This window comes from Hypanus sabinus, unplaced genomic scaffold, assembly GCF_030144855.1.
Source record: "Hypanus sabinus isolate sHypSab1 unplaced genomic scaffold, sHypSab1.hap1 scaffold_1007, whole genome shotgun sequence".
NCBI lineage: Eukaryota > Metazoa > Chordata > Chondrichthyes > Myliobatiformes > Dasyatidae > Hypanus > Hypanus sabinus.
The window spans coordinates 147,119-163,439 of NW_026779059.1; the positions used below are offsets into that span (position 1 = coordinate 147,119).

At 51.5% G+C, this 16,321-nt stretch overlaps 1 long non-coding RNA gene across 1 annotated transcript; it reads right to left on the reverse strand.

Annotated features, from left to right (window-relative positions):
• Positions 1 to 579: 579 nt before the first annotated feature.
• Positions 580 to 16,048, reverse strand: LOC132386125 (uncharacterized). The gene is made up of 3 exons (XR_009509408.1): positions 12,938 to 16,048; positions 4,158 to 10,568; positions 580 to 4,036 (listed from the first exon to the last, which is right to left on the reverse strand). It is a non-coding gene; the product is annotated as an uncharacterized LOC132386125 (long non-coding RNA).
• Between the last annotated feature and the right edge of the window lie 273 nt (positions 16,049 to 16,321).

Below are 16,321 nucleotides of genomic sequence, written 5' to 3' on the forward strand. Positions count from 1 at the left end.
CCCCATCATCCCCTATCACTGACTGTATCCCCAATGACGTTAATCCAGCTCAGTCACACGGTCCCTCAGTGACCCCTCTCCCCCATCATCCCGTATCACTGACTGTATCCCCACTGGGGTTAATCCAGCTCAGACACACCGTCCCTCAGTGACCCCTCTCCCCCATCATCCTGTGTCGCTGACACTATCCCCACTGGCGTTAATACAGCTCCCTCACACCGTCTCTCAGTGACCCTCTCCCCCATCATCCCGTATCACTGACTGTATCCCCACGGGAGTTAATCCAGCTCCCTCACACCGTCCCTCAGTGTCCCGTCACCCTCAAGATACAGTATCATTGAGTGAATACCCACTGACGTTAGCCCAGCTCCCTCACACCGTCCCTCTGTGACCCCTCTCCCCCACCATCCCCTATCACTGACTGTATTCCCAATGACGTTAATCCAGCTCAGTCACACGGTCCCTCAGTGACCCCTATCCACCATCATCCCCTATCACTGACTGTATTCCCAATGACGTTAGCCCAGCTCCCTCACACGGTCCCTCAGTGACCCCTCTCCCCCATCATCCCCTATCACTGACTGTATCCCCATTGGCGTTAATCCAGCTCCCTCACACCGTCCCTCAGTGACCCCTCTCCCCCATCGTCCTGTATCACTGACTGTATCCTCACTGGCCCATTACAATCCCTCTCAGTCCTGTTCTCCTGCTTTCTCCCCTAACCTTCAACGTCCAGACTAGTCAAGAGATGATCCACTTTAAATGGTCTCCACAGCCGTCTGTGGCAATGAATTCCACAGATTCATCACCCTCGGCTCAGAGAAATTCCTTCTTATCTCTGTTTTCTTTCTATTCTAGTCCTAGACTCCACCACTATAGGAAACGTCCTCTCCACATCCACTCCATCTGTGTCCTCTCGTCCTAGACTCCATTATAGGAAACATCCTCTCCACATCCACTCTATCTGTGTCCTCTAGTCCTAGACTCTCCCACTATAGGAAACATCCTCTCCACATCCACTCTCTCTGTGTCCTCTGGTCCTAGACTCCCCCACTATAGGAAACATCCTCTCCACATCCACTCTATCTGTGTACTCTGGTCCTAGACTCCCCCACTATAGGAAACATCCTCTCCACATCCACTCGATCTGTGTCCTCTGGTCCTAGACTCCCTCACTATAGGAAACATCCTCTGCACATCCACTCTATCTGTGCCCTGTGATTCTAGACACCCCCAATATAGGAAACATTCTCTCCACATCTACTCAACCTGTGTCCTCTGGTCCTAGACTCCCCACTATAGGAAACATCCACTCCACATCCACTCTATCTGTGTCCTCTGGTCCTAGACTTCCCCACTACAGGAAACATCCTCTCTACATCCACTCCATCTGTGTCCTCTGGTCCTAGACTGCCCCACTATAGGAAACATCCTCTCCACATCCACTCCATCTGTGTGCTCTCGTCCTAGACTCCATTATAGGAAACATCCTCTCCACATCCACTCTATCTGTGTCCTCTAGTCCTACACTCTCCCACTAGAGGAAACATCCTCTCCACATCCACTCCATCTGTGTCCTCTGGTCCTAGACTCCCCCACTATAGGAAACATCCTCTCCACATCCACTCTATCTGTGTCCTCTGGTTCTAGACTCCCCACTATAGGAAACAACCTCTCCACATCCACTCTATCTGTGTCCTCTGGTCCTAGACTCCCTCACTATAGGAAACATCCTCTCCACATCCGCTCTATCTGTGTCCTCTGGTCCTAGACTCCCCCACTATAGGAAACATCCTCTCCACATCCACTCTATCTGTGTCCTCTGGTTCTAGAGTCCCCCACTATAGGAAACATCCTCTCCACATCCACTCTATCTGTGTCCTCTGGTCCTAGACTCCCCCACTATCGGAAACATCCTCTCCACATCCACTCTATCTGTGTCCTCTGGCCCTTGACTCCCCCACTACAGGAAACGTCCTCTGCACATACACTCTATCTGTGTCCTCTGGTCCTAGACTCCCCCACTCTAGGAAACATCCTCTCCACATCCACTCTATCTGTGTCCTCTGGTCCTAGACTACCCCACTGTGGGAAACATCCCTTCCACATCCACTCTATCTGTACCCTCTGGTCCTAGACCCCCCCACTACAGGAAACATCCTCTCTACATCACTCTATCTGTGACCTCTGGTCCTAGACTCCCCCACTATAGGAAACGTCCTCTCCACATCCACTCTATCTGTGTCCTCTGGTCCTAGATTCCCCCACTATAGGAAACATCCTCTCCACATCCACTCCATCTGTGTCCTCTCGTCCTAGACTCCATTATAGGAAACATCCTCTCCACATCCACTCTATCTGTGTCCTCTAGTCCTAGACTCTCCCACTGTGGGAAACATCCCCTCCACATCCACTCTATCTGTACCCTCTGGTCCTAGACTCCCCCACTACAGGAAACATCCTCTCCACATCACTCTATCTGTGACCTCTGGTCCTAGACACCCCCACTATAGGAAACATCCTCTCCACATTCACTCTATCTGTGTCCTCTGGTCGTAGACTCCCCCACTACAGGAAACAACCTCTCCACATCACTCTATCTGTCACCTCTGGTCCTAGACTCCCCCACTATAGGAAACATCCTCTCCACATCCACTCTATCTGTGTCCTCTGGTCCTAGACTCCCCCACTACAGGAAACATCCCCTCCACATCCACTCTATCTGTGTCCTCTGGTCCTAGACTCCCCCACTATAGGAAACATCCTCTCCACATCCACTCTATCTGTGTCCTCTGGTCCTAGACTCCCCCACTATAGGAAACATCCCCTCCACATCCACTCTATCTGTACCCTCTGGTCCTAGACTCCCCCACTACAGGAAACATCCTCTCCACATCCATTCTATCTGTGACCTCTGGTCCTAGACCTCCCCACTATAGGAACCATCCTCTCCACATCCAAACTATCTGTGTCTGGTCCTAGACTCCCCACTATAGGAAACATCCTCTCCACATCCACTCTATCTGTGTCCTCTAGTCCTAGACTCTCCCACTAGAGGAAACATCCTCTCCACATCCACTCCATCAGTGTCCTCTGGTCCTAGACTCCCCCAGTATAGGAAACATCCTCTCCACATCCACTCTATCTGTGTCCTCTGGTTCTAGACTCCCCACTATAGGAAACAACCTCTCCACATCCACTCTATCTGTGTCCTCTGGTCCTAGACTCCCTCACTATAGGAAACATCCTCTCCACATCCGCTCTATCTGTGTCCTCTGGTCCTAGACTCCCCCACTATAGGAAACATCCTCTCCACATCCACTCTATCTGTGTCCTCTGGTTCTAGAGTCCCCCACTATAGGAAACATCCTCTCCACATCCACTCTATCTGTGTCCTCTGGTCCTAGACTCCCCCACTATCGGAAACATCCTCTCCACATCCACTCTATCTGTGTCCTCTGGTCCTTGACTCCCCCACTACAGGAAACGTCCTCTGCACATCCACTCTATCTGTGTCGTCTGGTCCTAGACTCCCCCACTCTAGGAAACATCCTCTCCACATCCACTCTATCTGTGTCCTCTGGTCCTAGACTCCCCCACTGTGGGAAACATCCCCTCCACATCCACTCTATCTGTACCCTCTGGTCCTAGACTCCCCCACTACAGGAAACATCCTCTCCACATCACTCTATCTGTGACCTCTGGTCCTAGACTCCCCCACTATAGGAAACGTCCTCTCCACATCCACTCTATCTGTGTCCTCTGGTCCTAGACTCCCCCACTATAGGAAACATCCTCTCCACATCCACTACATCTGTGTCCTCTCGTCCTAGACTCCATTATAGGAAACATCCTCTCCACATCCACTCTATCTGTGTCCTCTAGTCCTAGACTCTCCCACAAGAGGAAACATCCTCTCCACATCCACTCCATCTGTGTCCTCTGGTCCTAGACTCCCCCACTGTGGGAAACATCCCCTCCACATCCACTCTATCTGTACCCTCTGGTCCTAGACTCCCCCACTACAGGAAACATCCTCTCCACATCACTCTATCTGTGACCTCTGGTCCTACACTCCCCCACTATAGGAAACATCCTCTCCACATTCACTCTATCTGTGTCCTCTGGTCCTAGACTCCCCCACTACAGGAAACAACCTCTCCACATCACTCTATCTGTGACCTCTGGTCCTAGACTCCCCCACTATAGGAAACATCCTCTCCACATCCACTCTATCTGTGTCCTCTGGTCCTAGACTCCCCCACTACAGGAAACATCCCCTCCACATCCACTCTATCTGTGTCCTCTGGTCCTAGACTCCCCCACTATAGGAAACATCCTCTCCACATCCACTCTATCTGTGTTCTCTAGCACTAGACTCCCCCACTACAGGAAACATCCCCTCCACATCCACTCTATCTGTGTCCTCTGGTCCTAGACTCCCCCACTATAGGAAACATCCTCTCCACATCCACTCTATCTGTGTCCTCTGGTCCTAGACTCCCCCACTATAGGAAACATCCCCTCCACATCCACTCTATCTGTACCCTCTGGTCCTAGACTCCCCCACTACAGGAAACATCCTCTCCACATCCATTCTATCTGTGACCTCTGGTCCTAGACTCCCCCACTATAGGAAACATCCTCTCCACATCCACTCTAACTGTGTCCTCTGGTCCTAGACCTCTCCACTATAGGAACCATCCTCTCCACATCCACTCTATCTCTGTCCCCTGGTCCTAGACTCCCCACTATAGGAAACATCCTCTCCACATCCACTCTATCTGTGTCCTCTGGTTCTAGAGTCCCCCACTATAGGAAACATCCTCTCCACATCCACTCTATCTGTGTCCTCTGGTCCTAGACTCCACACTATAGGAAACATCCTCTCCACATCCACTCTATCTGTGTCCTCTGGTTCTAGAGTCCCCCACTATAGGAAACATCCTCTCCACATCCACTCTATCTGTGTCCTCTGGTCCTAGACTCCCCCACTATCGGAAACATCCTCTCCACATCCACTGTATCTGTGTCCTCTGGTCCTTGACTCCCCCACTACAGGAAACGTCCTCTGCACATCCACTCTATCTGTGTCGTCTGGTCCGAGACTCCCACACTCTAGGAAACATCCTCTCCACATCCACTCTATCTGTGTCCTCTGGTTCTGGAGTCCCCCACTATAGGAAACATCCTCTCCACATCCACTCTATCTGTGTCCTCTGGTCCTAGACTCCCCCACTATCGGAAACATCCTCTCCACATCCACTCTATCTGTGTCCTCTGGTCCTTGACTCCCCCACTACAGGAAACATCCTCTCCACATCACTCTATCTGTGACCTCTGGTCCTAGACTCCCCCACTATAGGAAACGTCCTCTCCACATCCACTCTATCTGTGTCCTCTGGTCCTAGATTCCCCCACTATAGGAAACATCCTCTCCACATCCACTCCATCTGTGTCCTCTCGTCCTAGACTCCATTATAGGAAACATCCTCTCCACATCCACTCTATCTGTGTCCTCTAGTCCTAGACTAACCCACTGTGGGAAACAACCCCTCCACATCCACTCTAACTGTGTCCTCTGGTCCTAGACCTCCCCACTATAGGAACCATCCTCTCCACATCCACTCTATCTGTGTCCTCTGGTCCTAGACTCCCCACTATAGGAACCATCCTCTCCACATCCACTCTATCTGTGTCCTCTAGTCCTAGACTCCCCCACTACAGGAAACATCCCCTCCACATCCACTCTATCTGTGTTCTCTGGCACTAGACTCCCCCACTACAGGAAACATCCCCTCCACATCCACTCTATCTGTGTCCTCTGGTCCTAGACTCCCCCACTATAGGAAACATCCTCTCCACATCCACTCTATCTGTGTCCTCTGGTCCTAGACTCCCCCACTACAGGAAACATCCCCTCCACATCCACTCTATCTGTGTCCTCTGGTCCTAGACTCCCCCACTATAGGAAACATCCTCTCCACATCCACTCTATCTGTGTCCTCTGGTCCTAGACTCCCCCACTATAGGAAACATCCCCTCCACATCCACACTATCTGTACCCTCTGGTCCTAGACTCCCCCACTACAGGAAACATCCTCTCCACATCCATTCTATCTGTGACCTCTGGTCCTAGACTCCCCCACTATAGGAAACATCCTCTCCACATCCACTCTAACTGTGTCCTCTGGTCCTAGACCTCCCCACTATAGGAACCATCCTCTCCACATCCACTCTATCTCTGTCCCCTGGTCCTAGACTCCCCACTATAGGAAACATCCTCTCCACATCCACTCTATCTGTGTCCTCTGGTTCTAGAGTCCCCCACTATAGGAAACATCCTCTCCACATCCACTCTATCTGTGTCCTCTGGTCCTAGACTCCCCACTATAGGAAACATCCTCTCCACATCCACTCTATCTGTGTCCTCTGGTTCTAGAGTCCCCCACTATAGGAAACATCCTCTCCACATCCACTCTATCTGTGTCCTCTGGTCCTAGACTCCCCCACTATCGGAAACATCCTCTCCACATCCACTGTATCTGTGTCCTCTGGTCCTTGACTCCCCCACTACAGGAAACGTCCTCTGCACATCCACTCTATCTGTGCCGTCTGGTCCTAGACTCCCCCACTCTAGGAAACATCCTCTCCACATCCACTCTATCTGTGTCCTCTGGTTCTAGAGTCCCCCACTATAGGAAACATCCTCTCCACATCCACTATATCTGTGTCCTCTGGTCCTAGACTCCCCCACTATCGGAAACATCCTCTCCACATCCACTCTATCTGTGTCCTCTGGTCCTTGACTCCCCCACTACAGGAAACGTCCTCTGCACATCCACTCTATCTGTGTCGTCTGGTCCTAGACTCCCCCACTCTAGGAAACATCCTCTCCACATCCACTCTATCTGTGTCCTCTGGTCCTAGACTCCCCCACTGTGGGAAACATCCCCTCCACATCCACTCTATCTGTACCCTCTGGTCCTAGACTCCCCCACTACAGGAAACATCCTCTCCACATCACTCTATCTGTGACCTCTGGTCCTAGACTCCCCCACTATAGGAAACGTCCTCTCCACATCCACTCTATCTGTGTCCTCTGGTCCTAGATTCCCCCACTATAGGAAACATCCTCTCCACATCCACTCCATCTGTGTCCTCTCGTCCTAGACTCCATTATAGGAAACATCCTCTCCACATCCACTCTATCTGTGTCCTCTAGTCCTAGACTAACCCACTGTGGGAAACAACCCCTCCACATCCACTCTAACTGTGTCCTCTGGTCCTAGACCTCCCCACTATAGGAACCATCCTCTCCACATCCACTCTATCTGTGTCCTCTGGTCCTAGACTCCCCACTATAGGAACCATCCTCTCCACATCCACTCTATCTGTGTCCTCTAGTCCTAGACTCCCCACTATAGGAAACATCCTCTCCACATCCACTGTATCTGTGTCCTCTGGTCCTTGACTCCCCCACTACAGGAAACGTCCTCTGCACATCCACTCTATCTGTGTCGTCTGGTCCGAGACTCCCACACTCTAGGAAACATCCTCTCCACATCCACTCTATCTGTGTCCTCTGGTTCTGGAGTCCCCCACTATAGGAAACATCCTCTCCACATCCACTCTATCTGTGTCCTCTGGTCCTAGACTCCCCCACTATCGGAAACATCCTCTCCACATCCACTCTATCTGTGTCCTCTGGTCCTTGACTCCCCCACTACAGGAAACATCCTCTCCACATCACTCTATCTGTGACCTCTGGTCCTAGACTCCCCCACTATAGGAAACGTCCTCTCCACATCCACTCTATCTGTGTCCTCTGGTCCTAGATTCCCCCACTATAGGAAACATCCTCTCCACATCCACTCCATCTGTGTCCTCTCGTCCTAGACTCCATTATAGGAAACATCCTCTCCACATCCACTCTATCTGTGTCCTCTAGTCCTAGACTAACCCACTGTGGGAAACAACCCCTCCACATCCACTCTAACTGTGTCCTCTGGTCCTAGACCTCCCCACTATAGGAACCATCCTCTCCACATCCACTCTATCTGTGTCCTCTGGTCCTAGACTCCCCACTATAGGAACCATCCTCTCCACATCCACTCTATCTGTGTCCTCTAGTCCTAGACTCCCCCACTACAGGAAACATCCCCTCCACATCCACTCTATCTGTGTTCTCTGGCACTAGACTCCCCCACTACAGGAAACATCCCCTCCACATCCACTCTATCTGTGTCCTCTGGTCCTAGACTCCCCCACTATAGGAAACATCCTCTCCACATCCACTCTATCTGTGTCCTCTGGTCCTAGACTCCCCCACTACAGGAAACATCCCCTCCACATCCACTCTATCTGTGTCCTCTGGTCCTAGACTCCCCCACTATAGGAAACATCCTCTCCACATCCACTCTATCTGTGTCCTCTGGTCCTAGACTCCCCCACTATAGGAAACATCCCCTCCACATCCACACTATCTGTACCCTCTGGTCCTAGACTCCCCCACTACAGGAAACATCCTCTCCACATCCATTCTATCTGTGACCTCTGGTCCTAGACTCCCCCACTATAGGAAACATCCTCTCCACATCCACTCTAACTGTGTCCTCTGGTCCTAGACCTCCCCACTATAGGAACCATCCTCTCCACATCCACTCTATCTCTGTCCCCTGGTCCTAGACTCCCCACTATAGGAAACATCCTCTCCACATCCACTCTATCTGTGTCCTCTGGTTCTAGAGTCCCCCACTATAGGAAACATCCTCTCCACATCCACTCTATCTGTGTCCTCTGGTCCTAGACTCCCCACTATAGGAAACATCCTCTCCACATCCACTCTATCTGTGTCCTCTGGTTCTAGAGTCCCCCACTATAGGAAACATCCTCTCCACATCCACTCTATCTGTGTCCTCTGGTCCTAGACTCCCCCACTATCGGAAACATCCTCTCCACATCCACTGTATCTGTGTCCTCTGGTCCTTGACTCCCCCACTACAGGAAACGTCCTCTGCACATCCACTCTATCTGTGCCGTCTGGTCCTAGACTCCCCCACTCTAGGAAACATCCTCTCCACATCCACTCTATCTGTGTCCTCTGGTTCTAGAGTCCCCCACTATAGGAAACATCCTCTCCACATCCACTATATCTGTGTCCTCTGGTCCTAGACTCCCCCACTATCGGAAACATCCTCTCCACATCCACTCTATCTGTGTCCTCTGGTCCTTGACTCCCCCACTACAGGAAACGTCCTCTGCACATCCACTCTATCTGTGTCGTCTGGTCCTAGACTCCCCCACTCTAGGAAACATCCTCTCCACATCCACTCTATCTGTGTCCTCTGGTCCTAGACTCCCCCACTGTGGGAAACATCCCCTCCACATCCACTCTATCTGTACCCTCTGGTCCTAGACTCCCCCACTACAGGAAACATCCTCTCCACATCACTCTATCTGTGACCTCTGGTCCTAGACTCCCCCACTATAGGAAACGTCCTCTCCACATCCACTCTATCTGTGTCCTCTGGTCCTAGATTCCCCCACTATAGGAAACATCCTCTCCACATCCACTCCATCTGTGTCCTCTCGTCCTAGACTCCATTATAGGAAACATCCTCTCCACATCCACTCTATCTGTGTCCTCTAGTCCTAGACTAACCCACTGTGGGAAACAACCCCTCCACATCCACTCTAACTGTGTCCTCTGGTCCTAGACCTCCCCACTATAGGAACCATCCTCTCCACATCCACTCTATCTGTGTCCTCTGGTCCTAGACTCCCCACTATAGGAACCATCCTCTCCACATCCACTCTATCTGTGTCCTCTAGTCCTAGACTCCCCACTATAGGAAACATCCTCTCCACATCCACTCTATCTGTGTCCTCTGGTCCTAGACTCCCCCACTACAGGAAACATCCCCTCCACATCCACTCTATCTGTGTTCTCTGGCACTAGACTCCCCCACTACAGGAAACATCCCCTCCACATCCACTCTATCTGTGTCCTCTGGTCCTAGACTCCCCCACTATAGGAAACATCCTCTCCACATCCACTCTATCTGTGTCGTCTGGTCCTAGACTCCCCCACTCTAGGAAACATCCTCTCCACATCCACTCTATCTGTGTCCTCTGGTCCTAGACTCCCCCACTGTGGGAAACATCCCCTCCACATCCACTCTATCTGTACCCTCTGGTCCTAGACTCCCCCACTACAGGAAACATCCTCTCCACATCACTCTATCTGTGACCTCTGGTCCTAGACTCCCCCACTATAGGAAACGTCCTCTCCACATCCACTCTATCTGTGTCCTCTGGTCCTAGATTCCCCCACTATAGGAAACATCCTCTCCACATCCACTCCATCTGTGTCCTCTCGTCCTAGACTCCATTATAGGAAACATCCTCTCCACATCCACTCTATCTGTGTCCTCTAGTCCTAGACTAACCCACTGTGGGAAACAACCCCTCCACATCCACTCTAACTGTGTCCTCTGGTCCTAGACCTCCCCACTATAGGAACCATCCTCTCCACATCCACTCTATCTGTGTCCTCTGGTCCTAGACTCCCCACTATAGGAACCATCCTCTCCACATCCACTCTATCTGTGTCCTCTAGTCCTAGACTCCCCAGTATAGGAAACATCCTCTCCACATCCACTCTATCTGTGTCCTCTGGTCCTAGACTCCCCCACTACAGGAAACATCCCCTCCACATCCACTCTATCTGTGTTCTCTGGCACTAGACTCCCCCACTACAGGAAACATCCCCTCCACATCCAGTCTATCTGTGTCCTCTGGTCCTAGACTCCCCCACTATAGGAAACATCCTCTCCACATCCACTCTATCTGTGTCCTCTGGTCCTAGACTCCCCCACTATAGGAAACATCCCCTCCACATCCACTCTATCTGTACCCTCTGGTCCTAGACTCCCCCACTACAGGAAACATCCTCTCCACATCCATTCTATCTGTGACCTCTGGTCCTAGACTCCCCCACTATAGGAAACATCCTCTCCACATCCACTCTAACTGTGTCCTCTGGTCCTAGACCTCCCCACTATAGGAACCATCCTCTCCACATCCACTCTATCTATGTCCCCTGGTCCTAGACTCCCCACTATAGGAAACATCCTCTCCACATCCACTCTATCTGTGTCCTCTGGTTCTAGAGTCCCCCACTATAGGAAACATCCTCTCCACATCCACTCTATCTGTGTCCTCTGGTCCTAGACTCCCCACTATAGGAAACATCCTCTCCACATCCACTCTATCTGTGTCCTCTGGTTCTAGAGTCCCCCACTATAGGAAACATCCTCTCCACATCCACTCTATCTGTGTCCTCTGGTCCTAGACTCCCCCACTATCGGAAACATCCTCTCCACATCCACTCTATCTGTGTCCTCTGGTCCTTGACTCCCCCACTACAGGAAACGTCCTCTGCACATCCACTCTATCTGTGTCGTCTGGTCCTAGACTCCCCCACTCTAGGAAACATCCTCTCCACATCCACTCTATCTGTGTCCTCTGGTTCTAGAGTCCCCCACTATAGGAAACATCCTCTCCACATCCACTCTATCTGTGTCCTCTGGTCCTAGACTCCCCCACTATCGGAAACATCCTCTCCACATCCACTCTATCTGTGTCCTCTGGTCCTTGACTCCCCCACTACAGGAAACGTCCTCTGCACATCCACTCTATCTGTGTCGTCTGGTCCTAGACTCCCCCACTCTAGGAAACATCCTCTCCACATCCACTCTATCTGTGTCCTCTGGTCCTAGACTCCCCCACTGTGGGAAACATCCCCTCCACATCCACTCTATCTGTACCCTCTGGTCCTAGACTCCCCCACTACAGGAAACATCCTCTCCACATCACTCTATCTGTGACCTCTGGTCCTAGACTCCCCCACTATAGGAAACGTCCTCTCCACATCCACTCTATCTGTGTCCTCTGGTCCTAGATTCCCCCACTATAGGAAACATCCTCTCCACATCCACTCCATCTGTGTCCTCTCGTCCTAGACTCCATTATAGGAAACATCCTCTCCACATCCACTCTATCTGTGTCCTCTAGTCCTAGACTCTCCCACTAGAGGAAACATCCTCTCCACATCCACTCCATCTGTGTCCTCTGGTCCTAGACTAACCCACTGTGGGAAACAACCCCTCCACATCCACTCTATCTGTGTCCTCTAGTCCTAGACTCCCCCACTACAGGAAACATCCCCTCCACATCCACTCTATCTGTGTTCTCTGGCACTAGACTCCCCCACTACAGGAAACATCCCCTCCACATCCACTCTATCTGTGTCCTCTGGTCCTAGACTCCCCCACTATAGGAAACATCCTCTCCACATCCACTCTATCTGTGTCCTCTGGTCCTAGACTCCCTCACTATACGAAACATCCTCTCCACATCCACTCTATCTGTGTCCTCTGGTCCTAGACTCCCCCACTATAGGAAACATCCTCTCCACATCCACTCTATCTGTGTCCTGTGGTCCTAGACTCCCCCACTATAGGAAACATCCTCTCCACATCCACTCTATCTGTGTCCTCTGGTCCTAGACTCCCCCACTATAGGAAACATCCTCTCCACATCCTCTCTATCTGTGTCCTGTGGTCCTAGACTCCCCCACTATAGGAAACATCCTCTCCACATCCACTCTATCTGTGCCCTCTGGTCCTAGACTCCCCCACTATAGGAAACATCCTCTCCACATCCACTCTATCTGTGTCCTCTGGTCCTAGATTCCCCCACTATAGGAAACATCCTCTCCACATCCACTCCATCTGTGTCCTCTCGTCCTAGACTCCATTATAGGAAACATCCTCTCCACATCCACTCTATCTGTGTCCTCTAGTCCTAGACTAACCCACTGTGGGAAACAACCCCTCCACATCCACTCTAACTGTGTCCTCTGGTCCTAGACCTCCCCACTATAGGAACCATCCTCTCCACATCCACTCTATCTGTGTCCTCTGGTCCTAGACTCCCCACTATAGGAACCATCCTCTCCACATCCACTCTATCTGTGTCCTCTAGTCCTAGACTCCCCCACTACAGGAAACATCCCCTCCACATCCACTCTATCTGTGTTCTCTGGCACTAGACTCCCCCACTACAGGAAACATCCCCTCCACATCCACTCTATCTGTGTCCTCTGGTCCTAGACTCCCCCACTATAGGAAACATCCTCTCCACATCCACTCTATCTGTGTCCTCTGGTCCTAGACTCCCCCACTACAGGAAACATCCCCTCCACATCCACTCTATCTGTGTCCTCTGGTCCTAGACTCCCCCACTATAGGAAACATCCTCTCCACATCCACTCTATCTGTGTCCTCTGGTCCTAGACTCCCCCACTATAGGAAACATCCCCTCCACATCCACACTATCTGTACCCTCTGGTCCTAGACTCCCCCACTACAGGAAACATCCTCTCCACATCCATTCTATCTGTGACCTCTGGTCCTAGACTCCCCCACTATAGGAAACATCCTCTCCACATCCACTCTAACTGTGTCCTCTGGTCCTAGACCTCCCCACTATAGGAACCATCCTCTCCACATCCACTCTATCTCTGTCCCCTGGTCCTAGACTCCCCACTATAGGAAACATCCTCTCCACATCCACTCTATCTGTGTCCTCTGGTTCTAGAGTCCCCCACTATAGGAAACATCCTCTCCACATCCACTCTATCTGTGTCCTCTGGTCCTAGACTCCCCACTATAGGAAACATCCTCTCCACATCCACTCTATCTGTGTCCTCTGGTTCTAGAGTCCCCCACTATAGGAAACATCCTCTCCACATCCACTCTATCTGTGTCCTCTGGTCCTAGACTCCCCCACTATCGGAAACATCCTCTCCACATCCACTGTATCTGTGTCCTCTGGTCCTTGACTCCCCCACTACAGGAAACGTCCTCTGCACATCCACTCTATCTGTGCCGTCTGGTCCTAGACTCCCCCACTCTAGGAAACATCCTCTCCACATCCACTCTATCTGTGTCCTCTGGTTCTAGAGTCCCCCACTATAGGAAACATCCTCTCCACATCCACTATATCTGTGTCCTCTGGTCCTAGACTCCCCCACTATCGGAAACATCCTCTCCACATCCACTCTATCTGTGTCCTCTGGTCCTTGACTCCCCCACTACAGGAAACGTCCTCTGCACATCCACTCTATCTGTGTCGTCTGGTCCTAGACTCCCCCACTCTAGGAAACATCCTCTCCACATCCACTCTATCTGTGTCCTCTGGTCCTAGACTCCCCCACTGTGGGAAACATCCCCTCCACATCCACTCTATCTGTACCCTCTGGTCCTAGACTCCCCCACTACAGGAAACATCCTCTCCACATCACTCTATCTGTGACCTCTGGTGCTAGACTCCCCCACTATAGGAAACGTCCTCTCCACATCCACTCTATCTGTGTCCTCTGGTCCTAGATTCCCCCACTATAGGAAACATCCTCTCCACATCCACTCCATCTGTGTCCTCTCGTCCTAGACTCCATTATAGGAAACATCCTCTCCACATCCACTCTATCTGTGTCCTCTAGTCCTAGACTAACCCACTGTGGGAAACAACCCCTCCACATCCACTCTAACTGTGTCCTCTGGTCCTAGACCTCCCCACTATAGGAACCATCCTCTCCACATCCACTCTATCTGTGTCCTCTAGTCCTAGACTCCCCACTATAGGAAACATCCTCTCCACATCCACTCTATCTGTGTCCTCTGGTCCTAGACTCCCCCACTACAGGAAACATCCCCTCCACATCCACTCTATCTGTGTTCTCTGGCACTAGACTCCCCCACTACAGGAAACATCCCCTCCACATCCACTCTATCTGTGTCCTCTGGTCCTAGACTCCCCCACTATAGGAAACATCCTCTCCACATCCACTCTATCTGTGTCGTCTGGTCCTAGACTCCCCCACTCTAGGAAACATCCTCTCCACATCCACTCTATCTGTGTCCTCTGGTCCTAGACTCCCCCACTGTGGGAAACATCCCCTCCACATCCACTCTATCTGTACCCTCTGGTCCTAGACTCCCCCACTACAGGAAACATCCTCTCCACATCACTCTATCTGTGACCTCTGGTCCTAGACTCCCCCACTATAGGAAACGTCCTCTCCACATCCACTCTATCTGTGTCCTCTGGTCCTAGATTCCCCCACTATAGGAAACATCCTCTCCACATCCACTCCATCTGTGTCCTCTCGTCCTAGACTCCATTATAGGAAACATCCTCTCCACATCCACTCTATCTGTGTCCTCTAGTCCTAGACTAACCCACTGTGGGAAACAACCCCTCCACATCCACTCTAACTGTGTCCTCTGGTCCTAGACCTCCCCACTATAGGAACCATCCTCTCCACATCCACTCTATCTGTGTCCTCTGGTCCTAGACTCCCCACTATAGGAACCATCCTCTCCACATCCACTCTATCTGTGTCCTCTAGTCCTAGACTCCCCACTATAGGAAACATCCTCTCCACATCCACTCTATCTGTGTCCTCTGGTCCTAGACTCCCCCACTACAGGAAACATCCCCTCCACATCCACTCTATCTGTGTTCTCTGGCACTAGACTCCCCCACTACAGGAAACATCCCCTCCACATCCAGTCTATCTGTGTCCTCTGGTCCTAGACTCCCCCACTATAGGAAACATCCTCTCCACATCCACTCTATCTGTGTCCTCTGGTCCTAGACTCCCCCACTATAGGAAACATCCCCTCCACATCCACTCTATCTGTACCCTCTGGTCCTAGACTCCCCCACTACAGGAAACATCCTCTCCACATCCATTCTATCTGTGACCTCTGGTCCTAGACTCCCCCACTATAGGAAACATCCTCTCCACATCCACTCTAACTGTGTCCTCTGGTCCTAGACCTCCCCACTATAGGAACCATCCTCTCCACATCCACTCTATCTATGTCCCCTGGTCCTAGACTCCCCACTATAGGAAACATCCTCTCCACATCCACTCTATCTGTGTCCTCTGGTTCTAGAGTCCCCCCACTATAGGAAACATCCTCTCCACATCCACTCTATCTGTGTCCTCTGGTCCTAGACTCCCCACTATAGGAAACATCCTCTCCACATCCACTCTATCTGTGTCCTCTGGTTCTAGAGTCCCCCACTATAGGAAACATCCTCTCCACATCCACTCTATCTGTGTCCTCTGGTCCTAGACTCCCCCACTATCGGAAACATCCTCTCCACATCCACTCTATCTGTGTCCTCTGGTCCTTGACTCCCCCACTACAGGAAACGTCCTCTGCACATCCACTCTATCTGT